Consider the following 16,751-nt stretch of genomic DNA (forward strand, 5'->3'; position numbering starts at 1 on the left):
TATGTTTGGTAAGGCAATTTTGGCAACACAAGCCAGCAAATTATAAAGAAATTGAATTTCTTTGATTTGTGCTAATATTTTAAAATTGAATTGAAATAGTTATTTTAATTTCTGATTGTAATAATATTCTGGCTTAGAAATGTGGTCACTGAGTGTACATTCCATATAGCCCAAGGATAGTGGGAACTTTGCATTATAGGTTTTACAGATTTAAATTATGGCTCCAAATTATAATCAAGGAGCAATTTTTATCTTATTTCAAGATGAACTATGTGTTAATCCTGGAATATAATTCCTAAATTTCCCATGGCAAAGACAGGAGGAATTTCACCCAGAACTAAAAAGAACATCCTTTATTATACACATGTGAATAATTACACAATGAAAGAAGATTTCATTCCTCAAGGGAGGATGGCACATGGCGAGTAGGTAACACAGGAGCACAAGATTCTCACAAGGCACCATCCTAAAACTCAGTCTTGTGTTTTTCTCAGCTTTCAGCCTTCTCACATTTTAGAGGATAATAGACTCTGAAATTCAGCTGTTGGAAATGAGGTGTGTATAATTGTAATTTTAATATACTAGTGTATAAATTAATAATCCCATGAACTATCCTGATTCTGTGTAGGGGTCCAGTGAGAATCAGCTGGTGGCATAGTTCTTCCTCAAGGCTTTTGAAAGTGTTTGTAAAATAATTGTTTCAATATTTTAGTATGTTAATTCTTCTTGTTTTTTCTCAGTGATCTGAAGGATTATAAGGGATAATGAGAAATGTTCAATCTTGTGAAAAAAAAAACACTTTCAATTTAAAGTGGTAAGAAACTGGAATTCATCTGAGATGATAAAATAGTTTGCTATCAAATGTAATAGAATGCATAAGTTATGGTAAATCAATTTCAATGTACAGTAGATGAGGAGGTATCAATTTTAAATTGTTGTAGATGCAGTATGTGAAACACACTTGTACTTTTGAAGTAAGATCTAATGTTAATAATATTTCTTTATATGAATTCTTGAATTAAAATGATTTAGAGTTTGGTATTATTAGAAAGATAGTCTCAAAGTTCCAATGGAGTTTTACTTTTTGCAGATTCAAAACTTTATGTAAAATTGCTATGTATTTAATTATATTCCAAGAGATTTCATTTTGCAAAAGCAAATATACAATTACAATATTACAAGCAAATTTCTTACATGTTTTGAAAATATGGCATAATTCTTAAATGAGTTTTGGAAATGTGATATAATGATAACTCAAATGATTTTTTCTCATGTATTTTGATGAATTCAATATCATAACTTGGTAGCTGAAAACACAATCTAATCAAACTAAACTTCTCAAAAGAGCAGTTCAGGAAAATACTAACATATATTATTTCTCTCTTTCAAAGGGAAATCTTTATAAGAGTGAAGCAGGTATTTTAAATTATGTCACCATGTATATGATTTCTAAGCAATAATAGATCTGTTGATTATACACACACACACACACACACACACATATATATATATATATATATACATATATATATATATATATATACATATATATATATGTATATATATATATATATATATGTATATATATATATATATATAATTTCTGAGTTCATACCACCACTTAGCTAGCCAGCATATATAAATCCTTCTCCTTCATCATTCATAAAATTGCTACTATCCTTCATCAAAAGTATCTCTCTTTATAGCATTTTTTCTTGACCTCACCATTACTAGCTACATTATTATTATACTTTACCTTACCTATGAAATAAGAGTTTTTCTTAGCAGACACCTCATGCAGTCATTTTATTTTTGTTGTGGTTCATTTTCTGTTGCCTGTCCTAGTATTTTGACACAGAAATTATTCAATATATTTCACTGGATTAATAAATATAAATATACATTGAAATATGCTGACTTAGTAAACTTTAATTTTTAAGATCTAAGATCCATGACCTCACCAGGCATGATTTCCCACTTGTCAAGAGGGTGTCAAGTCAACATAGAGAGGTTTTGATCATGGTTCCTTTATGGCTAGTCCCAACATTTGTGTCTATAACACAATTCCTGCACATAAAGCTGAGAGCCATAAGAGGAGCCATAAGAACAGGAAGTCTGCTTTGATGTTAATTGTGCCTCCTGGAAATTTCAGGGAACTTATACATGTGATGTCTCAACAACACTGTTGCCTAAAGGAGACCTAAACCAGGATGACACCAACAGACTGGTTAATATGAAAGCAGTAAATCTTACAGGCCTTCACCATAGACAAATCCTACATCAATTAAGCAATGAAGGATAAGCAGTCTTCCTTAGGGAAGAATCCACCAAAATGTTGTGCAATGCCTGAAATCATATGTATCCACATAACATTATATGGATTGAGCAGGTAGTATTTGGAATATAATATATGCATATACATATGTGTGTGTGTGTGTGCATGTATGTGTTTGTGTATGAGTTTGTGTGTATGTGTGTTATGGGATACAGATACTGATATATATTATATAATATATATGTATAAATTAAAAAATAGGCACTGATTTTCAGAATGAGTAGTGGGGTACCTGAAAGTGTCTGGAGGGAGGAACAAAATTTGGAAAACGATGTAGTTACATTTTAATTTTTGAAAATCAAATGAAAGTACTGAATAAATGATCATTTGATTTTATTTTCCTATTATGACAAGGCTCACAGATCAGAACCTAAGGAAGAAGTCTTTCTTGATAAATACACCTAAAACAAGCAAACAAACAAACAAACAAACTGGTGTATCTCCTTCTTGTTGCAGTCTCCTTGTGGAGCATCCAAGGCATGGGGGTTGGCAAAACCAAAATGGCTGTGTTGGTGGTTTCATATGTTGAGCACCTCAAGCAGCAAGTACAATCTTCTGCTATAAGCAGACTCGAGAGGAGCTCGGAGTGACACCACCATGCAGCTGAAGTGGATTACTCATCAAAGTTCCTTCCTCTTTCTTCTCCATTTGGCTTTTGTCAGCAATTGGCAAAGCTCCACACAGTAAAAACACACCGAAAGAAGAGGGAAAGTAATGAGAAATGATTAGAGATGGCTGGTCGCCAACGCAAGTCTATTTGTGGAGAGGGAAAGCTGTGGGACAATATTAGACAGCCAGTTCCTCGCCCAAAATATTAATGAGTATTGCTGGGGAGGGTCAGTAGTATTATGCGATGAAATCATAACTGCTTTCTGAATTACCATTTGCTAATGACTGGCACACATTTCCCAGAAGCTGTAATAAAGTGGGTTGGTAGCTGAAGAATTGACATATGGAACTAAGAACCATGAGCTCACTTTTTCTTTCCCTTTGACAATTCCCTCATTAATGCACAGCCAGGAAACCTGGAAAATGTGTGCCTTCGCTGAGCTGGAGAGAGATGACAGCACCCTGAGCTGCTTGCTCTCTCCCTTTGTTCTCCCTATTAAATTGATGGTAGGAAAGGAGAGGAGAGGATTCTTTTCCCAGGCCCCATGTTCTGAAGGACTTAACGGACATCTGCTCACCTATTGGTTGTTTTGAAAGGCCCCTTCTCATGTTGGAAAGCCGAACAACATTAGACTACCACAGCAATATCAGAGAGATTAGATGGTAAGCCAGTATCTTCTGTCTGTAAGAAGATACCTAGCGGTGATTGAGGTAGTAAGGCAAACACATCAGAAGCATATCTCAGTGTGGAAAGCTTTTGCTCAATACATGATACTTTTCCCAATTAAAAATTCAGTTCATATCAGGAAGTCATATCTGGGCATGGCTACCAAACTCAGTCCCACTTCAGGAAATATATGAGCTGCAATTTTGTAAGCTGAGACCAAGTAAACTGAAATATTAATTATCAAATTAATCACAAAAACCCCAAACTGTGATTTGATATGCTGTGATTCATAAGTTTTCACTTTACTACTTTATCTGATTTGATCTGAAAACATAAAATTATGAATGACAGCCATAATTGCCTTTTTTTATCTTCAAGTGTTTGGATTTTCTGAGTATGGCTTAGAGTGTGGTAATACTGAAAAGTTTCATGCATGATTGTACATATGTATTCATTACTTTTGAACATTTTTAATGGACTTAAAAATATACTCCAGTATAAACACTAACTCCCATTTACATAGTCAGGTTATGCATCACCCTATTCCTAATGCATCCTTAGACTTCCTTAGTAAGCAGTGCTCATTACATTACAGAAAAGATTATTCAAATGGTGAGGTTTTTTTCAACAATGTCACTACCTGGGTCATCAGCACAATCCAAAGCAATTTGTAATTAGCATCTCAAATTGTCTGAAAAATGAAGGGAACGTGTAAAGGAGAATGACTCCCAAAGGACGTGGGCACACCACCAAACGGCCTTCCTAACCAATTCCCAAATATTTAAGCAAATAAAACTTAATTCATAACTTATTTCTATTATATCACTTGTATGAAAATTAAGACCATAGGTAGTGAATAATTTGAGCCACCCACACTGTTTCTCACACACACATGCATTATGTATATAACAAACTCACCCAGAGACACACAACACCCCCAAACAAACAAACATGCACACGAGAGAGAGAGAGAGAGAGAGAGAGAGAAAGAGAGAGAGAGAGAGAAGAGAGAGAGGTTCAAAGGGACATACACAGACACACAGAGACACAAACACACAGTCAGTAACTGTTTCTAGTACAGTCAATCTTGCAATCTGAAATGAGGGAGAATAACACATACAGAAAGCCTTGACAATTTGTTATCTTAAATTTTAATAGCACAATGCACTCAAGCATGCAATGCTTCCTGATGGGGATATAATGAGGGAAATGAAAAAAAAAAATAAAGATAGAAACAGCAGGTAAGAAGATGAACAAATTATGTAAGTAAAAATTTTGGACTTTTAACTTTTTTCTCTCTTTTTCCATATAGCTAATTGCACCTTCAACTCACTAACACATCCTGATTTTAATATCATGCTTGTTTTAATTAGGCAGTTACCATAATAGATTAAATAAGGGGCTATCATAAAAAGCAATGGCAGTTTACTTCTGATTATTTCATCGAATACTGAAAAATGGTAATTTCAGTGGTGTTTTAATAGAGTAAAAAAAAACAAAAAACAAAAAAAAACTAGATGCTTGTCACGTTATCTTGTAACAGAATGATTCATGATAGAATTCCATATTTCAGTTCTGCAATATGATTTGAATAGTAAATAAGGTGATATTTCACTTAATTTTCTGAGACATTATTTTTTTCTACTTGAAACAGGACGATACACAGAATCACAAAGTAACTCGTTGAAAGCACATTTTTCATCTACTTCCTGATTTCTACTCTAATCCATCTAACTATGTATTCATCATGCTCCTTATAGACAGGTCTCTCTCTCTGCTTCTTTAAATATTATTTCACAGGCATGGTGGAAATTATCATTCATTTATCATCTGTGTATTAAAACGTATGAAGAAAGGCCTTGGCTGTTTTACTATACAATTGTGGAGTGACAGAGGTTGGGAGACCCAAATGCCTTAGTTAAAACTAGGTGTTACATTTTAACATACATCTCAACTCATACATATGAATAAGTGTATCCTATACATATACATTAAAATTATTAACATAACGTTTACTGTTAACTATGTTGTAAGGCAGTAACACACAGCTAAATCCTGCATGGTTTAGGATTATAGACTGAAAATCTACCCATATTGTGTTACACAGACTTTGTTGCATTTTTATGACTTAATTGTGTGTAAAATAAGCACATGCTACATTTTCTTCTTTCAGTTGTGTAACTATACACAGTCTCCTTACGTCCATCTCTTGGCTTGGTACAAGCAACTCTTTGTCAGTCCACCTGAGCTTTCTGTATCACTTAACATTGTATGGCAATTGTTCCTTCATTGTTTTGAGGACTCTTCATGGTTCCTTATAGCCAACACACTATTGTACAACCCTTCCGAGAGTAAGAGATCCGAGTTCTTCTTCCTCCTTGCCAAACACTTGCTACTTTGCTTTTTTGATAGTAGCCACAATAATGTGTGCATGGATATTTGTTTTTATTACTGTTTCTCTGTTAATTGGTGATTCTGAGTGTCTTTTCTATGCTTGAAACTGATGTACTTAACCTCTAGTCACTTCACTGACTCCAGAGAACATGTGCTTTGGAACTAAACTGTTACATGTATGAGTTTATTTTTTTTTTCAATTTCTGCAAATTAATTACTAGGGAAAACGTAATATACTTCCCAATTTTAAATTATTATTCTAAATTAGGTAATAGTAGTATTTGATTGTCTATAATTGCTGATAATTTTTATTTTCGTTTTATTAATAAATAGCTAAACAAATTATTTAAAACCTCGAGTATTTGTAGTATGCAAGGACCTACAGTCAGAAATATTTGGATACTTTCTTTTATAATTATTGCAAATCTTAAAATCAGTAAACTAATTGTCCTGTTTCAAAAACTTCATACATATTTTTGTTTGGAGGCATGACGAGCAAAGGTGTAAAGACCAGGCTGGGAAAACACACAGAAAGAGCTGACCTGAGCAAGTGGGGACTCATGGACCCCAGTCAGACAGCTGGGGAAACAACATAAAATCAAACCAGGCCCCCTAAGCATGGATGTCAGTTGGGAGGCCTGGGTAGTCTATGGGGCCTCTGGCAGTGGAACCAGGATGTATCCCTGGTGCAGGAATGGACTTCTTAGCCTAGATACACAGGGGAATGGCCTAGATCCTGCAACAGATGACAGAGTTTGAAGATCCCTCTTGGAAGGCCTCACCCTTCCTGGGGAGTGAATGGGAGATGGGATATGGGGGTCTGTGAGGCACACGGGAGGATGGGAGGGAGAGGGAACTGGGATTAATATATAAAATGGGATTGTTGCTAATTTAAATAAAATTTGTTATAAAAATTAACCTTTATAAGACAATGTATAGATGACAAGTTGTTGTTGTGGATCTTCTCCCAATGGAAGCCTGGGGGAATGCTTTTCTTGATTCTAAGGTAGAGGAGATATCGTAAGCAGAGATATTCTACGTTACAAATATTCAAAACTCTCACATAACTACATTAAAAGTTAGCTGATTGGGTTGCTGAAATTTAAACAAACCTCCCTTTGCTAGAATTTCCTAGGAATTTTTAATGTACGTTTTGCTTTGTTAGAAGGGGAGGGTTTTGATATGCCTAACAGCTCAGAACTCTACCCCGGTAAGATTGATTTTTCCAATATTTTCCTATATTCTTTCTGATACAAATTTCTTCCAGTTACTGTATTAATACCATACTGAAAGCTTTTTGAGGAGAGGAGAGTCTTATGTGAAGGAAACTTCTGGCTTTTTCTGAATGCTGTACCATATAGTCCTGCTATCAACACAGTTTCCATCAGTCATATAGTTAGCACCAGAGATGTTCATTTCTGTCCATAATACACCTAGTGATTGACACAGTCAGTCATCTGACATCGTCTTCGGAATGACACTTCCCGAAGTGACATCACACATAATCAGAAACCCAAAGACTATCAGAAAAGTATTCCAGATACTTTTGATGAAGGATGAAGAATGAGATATACAGTTTTGCTTTTACAGAGACTGAATTCTGCTGATGTGGAATCCTGGTGTCAACTTCACATAAACAGAGTTCTGAAGTTTAAACGTAAGAAGGACTTTTAATCAATAGAAAGATGGTATTTGGTTTCCCCCAGGAGAGCAATAAAGATTGCTAAGGAAAAGCCAAGATGTTGAATTATTTAAGGTAAATAATACATGACATGATCTTGGCAAATTAGTATTTTAAATTTTCCAATGTTTGGCTCATAATTCTTCATTGTTTTTATAGGAGTGTTGGAGAAATGTATATTTTTCATTTCTGTATTCAATGTACCTAGTCAAATCTGCCTCTTGATAATTTTCAGAAAAGGTTTTATTCAACATTATTATTTCCCATTTTATGTCTACTTACTTTACCTTTAAGTCTGTTCTGCCTTTCACTAGTTATTTTTAGTTCTATGAACTCACAGTTAAAAACAACAATAACAAAAAGTAACTAACTTGAAGCTGACTCTTCTGTTAGCAATTTGCTCTTTCAAACTTTCTCCCTATTCACGAAGTGCATTCGGGGCTCTTCGATCCTAAAGCAATGGTTGACTCCTGTCTTTTTGATGCGTCCCCTTTTGTAAGTATAAAATCAGAAGCACTTAAAATAGATTCAAGTAAGTTCCTTTGTTACAGGAGACTGAAACTGACTTGAGACTTTATTACTCATTTTATAATCTGGGAAAAGGCAGTGGAGACTCCAGTAGCCACTTATTAATCTCTCCACTTGGTGTATTGTCGGTAGTCAAGCTCCAGGTGTGTAACTAATGCTTCACAACACAAATTAGAAAAGAGTGGTGCACTTCAGGCTTGATGACTTTTTTTTCCATAGCCAATCATTCTTTAACCACCTAAGAAGCAATGTGTGCGTTTTCACCTAGTTTATATAAATAACTACCATGAACAGTATGACACAAGTTATTTCAAAAGTGAGTAAAAACCAAACAAACTTTAATTAGTGTCTTCATTAGCTTTTCAAGAGAATAAAACAGTGATATAATGATATAAGCAATTTGCAAATTGTACATCTACAGCATGTGAGTGACCTTGTAAATTATATTAATTGCGTCCTATCTTGTGTGATATTTCAAACTTATCTTGGAATAGGAGTCCATACTATATACTGACAGCAATCACATTAGATATATTTGATGAAGTTTTCTTTTAATTCTTTTATAATGAATGTTTTAAAAGAAGAGCAGAAATGTTGCTCTCAAATGAACAAAGTAGGTATTTGAAAATATACATACACATAATATCATAAATATATGGACTCTTTTTTAAAAATTGATGTATTTGTATTTTCATGGGATTTTTGTATGTAGATACACAAAACATTTAGTTCTTCTTAAATGGTATTAGTAAATTCAAAGCTTTCATTGAAAAAGAAAGGAATTTCAGTATTTTAATTTTTTTGACATACATGATAGATAATTGCACCTAGTATTCCACCAAGGAAATTCTATTAATTAACATAAGCATTGCTCCAGAACTTGATAAAGATGAGATTAAACAACCATCACCCAGTTATTCATTAACAGAACATCCTCTTAGACAATCCAGTGAATTAGTACTGTACTGGTCTGCGATCTGGGCATGCACAGTATTTCTTTATTTGCCAAAGTGAAGATCATAAAAGACCATTCTTGTTCTTTAGATTTCTGTTTTCATCTCTTTCTATATTTCCATCCAAGTGAATTTCTGAGACTTCTCAATTGGCTCATTCAACAAAAAGAAGTTAACACATCACTTGTTGGAGAGAAAATAAGACACTTTTCAGGAAGAAGTATTTGAAGATGGTAAATAGCTTTATCTACAAGCATGTGAGAGTCTTCCTCTATCTAAAGAGCCTCCTGTTATGCTGATTCTTTTGTTATATAACATTCATTTTATATGGCTTTGTGTTCCTTTATTTTAACTTACTGTTATCATTTGCAAAAATACATTTTTGGTTATGCTCTTTTTAGCTTAATATTCCAATCATAACCCAAAAGGAAATATGCCAAATGCATCTGCTGTTCCTCCTGAAAATGTCCTTTGTTTGTGATGTGCAATTTCTGGTGAAGGTGGATGAATATGGATAATGCTTGTTATGGCTTCACGCTTTGTGTTTCTTACCTATCTTGCAGATGTATTCTGAGGATTAATGCCTATTTAAAGTACCCCACTATTGCACTTTCCATTAGGGAGAATGGCTCATACACATTACAAAAATCACCCAGTGGAAATAAAATTAGACATACACTTAGAATCCTTTAAACTTGCAGTGGGCTAAATTTTAATGAGACAAACATTTTTTATAGCTCTGTGTGTTCTTACTGATCAAAAGGAAATGCTCAAATGCTATGAAGTTTAGAATTTAAGGGAAAATATAGGTAGAGTTTAATAATTATGAGTGTTGGTCAAATGGCATTTAATGAATATAGCATTATCTGCCTAAGAATTGCATAGTCAGTCAACCTTACAAAGCAGACTTTTTAAAGGTCCATGTTGCTAATTTCCCCAGATAATTCTGCATTACATTATGAAGAACAAATTTAATAGATAATAAAACTACACTAATAGCTAGACACTGTGTCTTTTGGCCCCCAAATCACTACCTAGTGACTATTAAAAATAAATGAATCTCATATGTGAAAAGTGAATGTCTTGAGCAAACACGGAATATACTACAGAACACATTGTCTCAATTCATTGCCACTTTAAGAATAATATTATCTTATTATTATTTATCTGAGCTATATACTCTTGGCCAGGTTTACTTTATCCTTTCCATGTTACTATCTAGAGTTAGCTTTACAGCTATATTGTTAGCAATTATAATCATTTTGCAAATCACTTTATCATTTGCAACTTTTAAAATAGATACTTTGTCTGACAGGCAAAATCATGTACATACTGTCATTTAATTTTAATAGAAGATATGTTATTGTTTAACTAATATGGATATAAAAGCTTACACTTCTTCCTAAGTCAAACAAAACATGCATGCATATGACCTTTCAAGTCTGCTATGCCTACTGTATTCTGATATTTAGAGTTTATTCCCCCAAAAAGATTTTGGGATGATAAGTTTATTTACCCTGTGACTATCTCTTTGTTCCTTTTTTCTACTTGTATATAAATAACTGTAATAAATTGCATTAAAATCTCCTTTATAACATAAAATTGATCAATTTATCTCAGCACTAGAAAAAAATATGACCTCAAAGATTTTGAGTTTTTTGTGACTGAGTATCTTGTCCAAGATTTATTAGAAAACACAGTCTGAGACATAGTGAATGTGATTACTAAGTTTATTGCACCATGCTTCATGGAAATAACAAAGGAAAAATGAACTTTCTTCATGAGGTGGCCTTTTATTCAAAAACAGGTGTGTAGATGTCATGTCTGGCAGATTATATCTATGACATCACTGCAGTCTAATGCCCTCTGGAAGAACTTGCAAGGCTAGGAAGAGAAATAAGTCAGTATGAGAGATATTGTTCATCTCTTGTTTCTTAGTGAATGCACTTGATCCTATGGAATGTTAAATCCTCAGCCATTGTAGAGGGTTCGCTTTTTAGTTACCACTGAATAGTCTAGATCCACAATGCTGAGTGTATAGCAGCACCAGAAGTAGTAGAATAGCCCCAGCAATCAAAACCTTGGTTGAACTACATAGAAGTTGTGCTGTGAGCACAATTAAAAAGTCTCAATAACAGTATATTATAGCCACGATGAAAGGATCATTCTCTGCTTTCCAAACAAACAAGCAGCAGCAACAAAGAAGGAATATAGCATAAACTGAGTAGAACAGAACCCATAGAAGGGGAAGATTAGACATGGAGTGTTTCACTGAATAGAATGACTGTGGTGTAGGGGAAGTTTGTGGCCAAATTCCTGGCGTTCTAGTTACAGTAGCTTATGAAAACAATTGTTAAAATTTGATGTACAATCTGATTCTCAAATGCACAATATAAAACATTTAATCTATTTATGTATCAGTAGTAAAATTATATGATTCAAATATTGATCAAATTAATAAAGAAAGAATAATAATTACCTTTCCTGGTACCTAGACAAAAGCAATGCCAGTGGGCTTGTTCTATTAGAATTATACCATGTTATTCTGACTGTTAGCCATCTACTATCACTGTATTAGTGGTCCCCACATTCTGTTTTGTCACTGCTTCATAAAACCCATTGGTAGAAACATATGTGTAATTCTTGGTCCTGACTAGAAGGAAGATGACAGTTTTGATCACCAGCATTTACACATTAATGGTTATAGATATGGGAAAACTATAAATGTTTTCCCAGATATTTAAAAGTCTCAAATTTAACTTAATGTTTCTTGGTAGAATGTTATTCTTAACACCTCATTTCTATTCACAAGCCAGATGAAGCTACATCTACTATTTCCAATATAAAGTGGCTACAGTTCCTGACATTAAGAGTGTGTGAGACTAATATGATCTGAAAAATTCAAATAGTAAGGCATGTATTGGCAGGAATCAACCATGTCTAGGATAGCATTGTTAACGGCTGCTACAGAGACAGGTGATAGACACACTGGTAGACTAAAAGTAGTTTGTTGCCATTTGGCAGAAAGAAGACTGCGATACTTCTGACTTATATTCAGATACATATGCTATGCATCAATATCATATGTTAATATCATGTGAACTATCAAGAAAAAATAATCACTCATGAGTTTAAATGTGCTCAGTGCGGAATCCTCTGTTCCAACACTGTTACCCAGGAGAAGTATCAGCCAACAAATCATTTTAAATGAGCACGTAAATATCCACAGAAGCGTTACAACTTCTGCAATAACTCTGGATAAGATTATTTGAATAAAAATCATGGATGATACATTAAAAATGAGACTGATAGCTATAAAAACATTAAGAGGTGAGGTTAGCTCATTAGGACATATTTATAAAATCTAGAAATAGTCTGCAATGCTAGTGCTGGAGAGATGGGTAAGAGTCAAAATAGAGACAGGGGAATTTTTGGAACAGACTGATCAACCATTCTGGACATCTACTGACCTTCAAGTTCTGCAATAGACCCTATGATGGGAGATGTCATTCTGTAAATATGTTTCTCATACTGGCTGATGAATAAAGCACTATTGGCCAATAGGAAAGGAAGAGAGGAGGGACTAGGAGACAAGGAAGAAAGAGGAAGTAGTAAGGAGGAGTCAAGATGGAAGACGGAGAGAGCAGAACGCTGGTGGGCTCTCTCTCCAGTAAGATAAGACCACGAGTAGATTAATAGAAATGGGTTAATAATTAAGACAGAGCTAGCCAATAAGAAACTAGTAACTGGCCAACAGCATTATATCAAATACAGAGTCTCTGTGCTTTATTTGTGGCTGGTGCCGTGGTGGGGCAAGACCAGCAGCGGGAGAAAAAACCTATTCCTTACAACCCTATATTAACCGCAACAAGGATGGCATCCATTACTGATCTGTGGTCTCCATATATGTATGTATACCAACTTATATACACGTGAACACACATATGACCACACATACCACAAACACTACTCGGACATAAGACATACATACAGAGAGATATACATACACACAGACATGCATGCAGGTGAGAGTAAAGGAGAGAGAGAGAGAACTCTTTGAGTGACAATTCATAAATGAAAATAGGAATATGGGTTTCTCATGAGAGGAACTGTTCTTCAGATTCAATTATTTCAATGCTTTGTGAAGATATATAAATAAAAATGGGTCTGGCCTCTTGGGCCAGATTAGCTGGATGTCATTCTATTCTCCTCACGGTTTACATCTATATTTTCCAACATGGAGATTTCATGCACAATTCTAATGTTATCTTCCTTTGAAAGAGTAGGTTGGGTGGAATATCATTGTCCCACCCTACCCAGAACCATCTTATCACCTATAGAAATGGTGTTAGAAGGGGTCATTTGGCAGGATCTTAGAAGCGCTTACAGTTGGGAAGAGCAATCATTTCTATAGTAACCATTGCCTCTAATCATACTGATTTGTAATTGTATCATTCTCAGGGGTCTCCCTTGCACATGGGACAGATTTGTCTACGCTGTCAACTTCTCAGAGAATAATGTAGTCAAGGACTGAGGTGGCCTCTATTTGCTGATGTGCAAACAAATATTTCACTCCTACCGGCACCAGTGACATGATTCCATGCAAGTGTGTTTGGTTATGGAAGAGGATAAAATTACAATTCATCTTTCACCTGGCTCCTACTTGTCGAAACTAGAACAGAGCTCTCAGCTTACCTGAATCTGGAATCCTAAGAAAACCTCAAGGAAATTGTTGTCACTCAGTAGCCAACATGATAATATCATGCAGAGATAGATGAAAATGTACATGATCACCACACACAAGTACCTTTCTCTGGATTCTACACCCCGCTCAACTATATAATCACAGTTTTGATCCCATCTAATTTCAGCTGTCATATAACTCTTCTCTTAAAGCTGGAAGTCTCTATAAGACACAAGCTAGTACTTCCATTCACACGAGGGTACACGACCCACACAGATTTCTATTGCAGTTGCTGTGTCCTTCCCAACAACGCTCTAGTCAGACAAATGCAAACTATATACAAACTTACCTTCTTGGTTCTCTAACACTAATGGCCCTTTAAGTTTCCCTGAAAGACTTCCTTGATCCATACTGCTACCATGTTGATGTTCACAATCTATGCTACTGCTGGCTGCTAAGGTCAGGGTGGCAAGTCTTACAGGAGTATGGATAACTCCAGACACTGAAGGCGTCGCCCTGCTCCTCAAAAAGGAAATGGTCCAGACAAGAGCCTATGAAGAGATCCCTCAAAAATTGTCTAACAGGTATTGAAATTACTCACACATAAAGATGCAGTCTTAATTATGAATGCCAAGCCTTAGATTGGCTTGTTGCTAGCCAGCTTTTCTTGTCTTAAATTAAACCATCTACCTTTTGCCTCTGGTCATTTCCCATACTCTAACTTCTATAAATCTTACTCTTACTCCTTACATTGCTATGTAGCTGGATGGCAGGATAGTTGACCCCAGATATCCTCTTCTCCTTGGTCTCTCATGAATCCTCCCTCCGTCCCTCTTTCCTCCTTCTATTTATCATTTCCACATTCCAGCCCAGCCTATCCTTGCTCTTGCCTTTGATATTGGCCATTCAACTCCTTATTAGGACCACCAGATTATTTAGAAAGGCAAAGAATCACAGCTTCACAGAGTGAAACAAATGCAGCATAAACAAAAATCTCACACCTTAAAATAATATTCCCCAACATTTCCCCCTTTTGCCTAAAAAGAAAGGTTTTAGCTTTATCATAGTAATACTATATAAAACAAAAAACAGTCATCAAGTAAGAATTAATTTAAAATAGTCTGTGCATCTATAATTAGCATATTCAGAGAAAATAAAACATATTATCTATCCTACTTTAGTGAAACCAAAGTTTTATATCTACTTTTTTTATGATATCTAAGGAAAACTACAACATTAACTATCTAGTCTTAAACTTCATCAAAGGCACCAAAAGGACCTAATATTATTTAAGTAAACAAAAAATGTATTGCAAACAACTTCCAACAACTCTAGAAATGACAGAGAGATCTGAGTGACTGGCAAGTTATCCAAAGTTCACCTGCACCATTGGGGTATCCATCCTCAGGACCATAGTAGCTAGCAGACTTTTCAATGAAGCAGAAAATTTGAAAGACTTTCCCACCTTACTGGCTTTGTTAGTCACTTTCCTCTGTTATGCAGAATGTCTGGCAGTTTATTCTGTGAAGCAGGAAACCTGATGGACCATCCCACCTTGTGTTTGGCAAAGTTCAGTAGTCAATTTCCTGTGGGCCCTGCATATCCAGTCTGGACAACACAGTCTAAACCATTAAATGCCATATTCTGTAGGTCTTTGAAAGGTTTGAGGACCATCTATCTATCTAAAATATGTCTCTGGAACAATACCTAACAAAAATATAAAAACAGTTATAAATGTCTAACTACTAACCTATGTTACTTTATTGTTCTATATAGTTTATAATAATGGTTTTCAAATACTAGAACTTTAATTTATACTTTTAAATGGACTGCCTGGTACAGTACCTCAAACAAGAGCAGAAATATAAATACACTAGGCTGTAACAATAACATGAAAATATTATCAATATACAAAAAATCAGAGTAGAAACATACAATGTTGTTACAAAAATTACCTTAAATTTCTCTCAACGTACAAAAGTCCTTTAAACCTCAGTAAAACCACTTACACGGTATAATAAAATTAACTTTGAATTTGTATCCATATACCAAAGTTATGCCAAGGCAAAGTATCTGGGGTTAATAGTTGATATTCTATCCTATATTCCTGTTTTCCCTTAAATTATAACAAGCATCCATGACCCCACAAAATAATCAAATGCTACCTATACTCCATTTTCTGTTGGGAATGTGGGTACATTTTCCACTAGACTGCTGATTGTGGGCCAAACCAGCTCTAATCTTTGTTGATATATGTAAGGTGATCAGACCAGATCCATATCAACATGGAGTGGATCCATTGGCGTTCGTTTCCCGTGGAAACAAATGCAAGACTTCTCCAAAGCAATTTTATTGCAAATTTGACAGATACACAGATACATCTTTTTATTTAGGTTAATGCATTCTTAAACTGTGTAGGCTGGTTTATTTCAACAGTCTTCCATTCAATTCCAGGAGTCTTAGCAGCTGTCCTTTGCTTTTCAGCAATTAAAAAAAAAAGTTCAGAATCAAGACATGTCTATTTTCCATTTTTACCAGTCTTTTTCTCTTACTCTTAAAGTATCTTTAATGACTTCATTTTTTTTTATATCTGCTTCTTCATAGGACTGCTTATACCCATTTCCTTTCTTTATTAAGTCTGTGCACATTTTAAAACACACTGGAAGCTATTTAGGAAATTTTCAGTCTGAACCACATTTACTGTGTCTGTTTTAGCCTTTTCTGACCCGAGGAGCAAGCGTTAGACTGTTAAGCTGCATTGGATAGCCATCACAGCACCGGCTCTGCCCAATTCTCGGTTCTTGAGAGCCAAGCCTAAAGCTTGTGCCCTGGTCAGTGTTTGGTCTCACCAGGAACCACATGCTTGCATTATGGAAAGCACATTCACTTCATTTCTCTTC

This window comes from Phodopus roborovskii, unplaced genomic scaffold (genome assembly GCF_943737965.1).
Source record: "Phodopus roborovskii unplaced genomic scaffold, PHOROB, whole genome shotgun sequence".
Classification (NCBI taxonomy): Eukaryota; Metazoa; Chordata; class Mammalia; order Rodentia; family Cricetidae; genus Phodopus; species Phodopus roborovskii.